Below are 3,308 nucleotides of genomic sequence, written 5' to 3' on the forward strand. Positions count from 1 at the left end.
TAAACACATACATATCAGTCATGAGCGATGGAGATCAGCGCTTCTTGTGAAAGGAAAACAAGTTAAACAACTCATTATGACCTAATGTCAGGCAATTTCATTGGAATTACATTACGTTCTTATGCAGCGTTAGAATGACACTACATTTATGGCCCTATCTTGGGCGTGCCTTGCCCTTTATTCCTAAATGTCTTTGCCATATTTTACTATCTTGAACAACATTGTAAAATAGTTCAACTAGCTATTCTACATCGACACGTTGTGAGCTTGTATCTCGGCTATTTGAACTATTTTTAAACGTTTTTCAAAATGGTATTAAAGGGGAAAACCACCCATTTTCAACATTTTACTGTCATTAATATACCTTAGAGCTGTTGTGTGGAAATAATAAAAAAGTCCTCCCATTCTGTGTTTCCTAGAACTGTAATTATGAAAAAAATCATTAACATGGTGAAACACATCTTGATGACATCATCAAGATGTGTTTCACCATGTTAATGATTTTTTTCAGACCTCCAGTTCTAGGAAACACAGAATGGGGGGAACTTTTTTATTATTTTCACACAACAGCTCTAAGGTACATTAATGACATAGTAAAATGTTGAAAATGAGTGGAATGCCCCTTTAAATGGCAAAATAAGTGTAGGGATAGGGGTAAGGGCGTAAGATATTGCACATAATATCTATTAAATGATTTATAGTTGCAGGAATTGTGATCAGATTAAAGCTATTCTAAGCTAATCTTTTGACGACAAGTCAAACAAAGACTGGAATCAAATTACGTTTGATTAATCCATTAATAAAATGACATTAATTACAGTTCAACAACTATTTGATCTCCCTGAGCAGTAATATACTTGGTGTTCATTTAACTCCAAAAGGGCGGGCCCACCATGACAACCGGAAATCTAAATTAGCTCCCATTTCCATTTAGCTTGATTTAGCCATTTTCTCATTTATGACCTACACATGTTTGCACTGGAGCAAAATGTTAGACGTTGCCATAGTCTTTATTTGTACTCCTTTTTATATACTCTATAGTTCCTGTATGGTAGATCGTCTAGACGGCTCTGAATCCTATTCAGAAAGTTCTATAGTAATGCCAAAAATACAACCATTTTCTTGAAGTAATTAAACAACAAGCAAACTGAGAGCAGGATAGGATTTTGTGCCATAGTATATAATAGTATTTTTTTCATACAAATGAGAGGGCCTACAAAACAAAGGCTTTAGTCTGAATGGAGCTTCTTGTTGCTTGCTTATTTCATTTTTTTATTTCTTTTGTATTCTTATTATTCATATTTTTTATCTGTAAAAGTAATTGCTTTTTTTGGTCATTTCGTATATTCATAAGACACACACAAATGCACATGCATGCACGCGCGCGCACTCTCTCTGTCTCTCTCACACACACACACACACACACACACACACACACACACACACACACACACACACACACACACACACACACACACACACACACACACACACACACACACGTTTGAACTTCACAGTAAATGGCATACACAAAGTGACCCAATTAATCTGCCCACATATAGTCCATTGGGTCCAGTGGCATAATGTACTATTTTGTTTACATTTTACTCAGTTTCAATATTTAGTAATTCAACTGAAGGTTTTAATGTGTGCCGTAATTCTAATTGGGAAGGAAAAATGGCTAGTACGGTTATGCTTCATTGGCAAGGCAGGGGCAGTACGTACCATGACATCTGCAGCGCACAAAAAGCTCAAATACTGTATATTGCACGATATAGACATCTTTCTAGTCTAGAACAAGTTACAGTTTAGAATCAGCTGATGAAAAAGATCTATATATTATGTTTTTTGTTGTTTATCTGTGTTCTCAAAAGGTGCTCATCTTTCTCTACATAAGGTGTATTCACATGCATACCTGTATAGACACATCGTGGCCTCATAGTTATTATGAGGTCAGGATACGATCATTGTTTTTTGCTGATTTCTGAGGTGCTTCTTTTGGAATGACCCATCAAGCTGCCAGTGGTGCTTTGATTGTTGTTTCTTTCGTTTAAAACGAAGAGGTGATTCTGGCTGGCATTGTGATTTGGGGCAAAAAACTGTTGCAAATAAGACTTCTCTTATCACGTTGTGTGACTACATTTAACTCGCTGAGGAGCCACTGTATTTCTAAAACTGTACTTTATAGAAACTGTCTGCACTCACAAGGTGAATTTTCTTTGCATTTTTTAATTTTCTTAATTAATAATAATAATAATATTAATACATCACTGTGTGAGTGTGGACTGTTTCTATAGAACTGAGAGTCTGCACCCGTCTGTCCCTCTCTTAATCTGTTGGCACTTGGCAGTAGCTCGGGACTTCTGTCCACTAGTATTTAGATAAAACTGCAATTACACACCCTAAACTGGAGGTAATATGGAAATTGGCAATGAATTTGGTCAAGGCTCAGCACCATATGATGTGAGTGATGTGGAAAAGCATTGATATAGAGTTCACACATTACCTTAAATAGTCTCTAGTCTAGCTCAATGTCTCTGAACAACATACAGTACACGTATTGCTTAGATGGAATGAGAAATGGAATGAACAAATTACATACATAACATAAATACTACAATTTCCACAAAGGGATAAAATACATTATATACCCACTTAGCTATACTATTTTAGACTAGTATGTTTGACCCAAAAAAGTATCAATAAAGAGAGACATTTCTTCAGTGGTGCATTCATTTAATTCTGATTTAGACTTGAGGTCATTTGACTGCATGTGTCCCATGCCAAAGACTGAGCTTGTACAGTACAGTACAGTACAGTACAGTACAGTACAGTACAGTACAGTACAGTACAGCTATTTTCTGGCACTGGACACCATCATACAACGGACTGTAAATGAGGCATAAATGAGTGGGCCTATAGAGGGTATGCGCATGCATAAAGTAAAGGGGAAATCGAGTGGCAAAGTGAATTTAATGTTGTTTAACATCATTTAATAACTTTTCTGTTTGTATACATGGAATATCAAGGCCCGGAAAAGTAGTTTTTTGCCACTCGGTAGGCATTCCCGCATAACATCCGGGTATGATGATGATGTCACGCGCATACCCTCTATACTGTAGAACAGAAGTCCAATAGCAGCCTGTCAAAGTGCACCAAATAAAAACAGCCAACTGCAAATGTCAACTTCATATACGCCTTAATACACATTTACTGTATTCCAGGATATTACATTTTGTTTGACATGAATGACTAAAATGTAGTTGCTCGTATAGAAAGATTAAACAGAGTTTAAAATGTGCTATAGA

This window comes from Electrona antarctica (genome assembly GCF_951216825.1).
Source record: "Electrona antarctica genome assembly, chromosome: 8".
In the NCBI taxonomy this organism is placed as follows: Eukaryota; Metazoa; Chordata; class Actinopteri; order Myctophiformes; family Myctophidae; genus Electrona; species Electrona antarctica.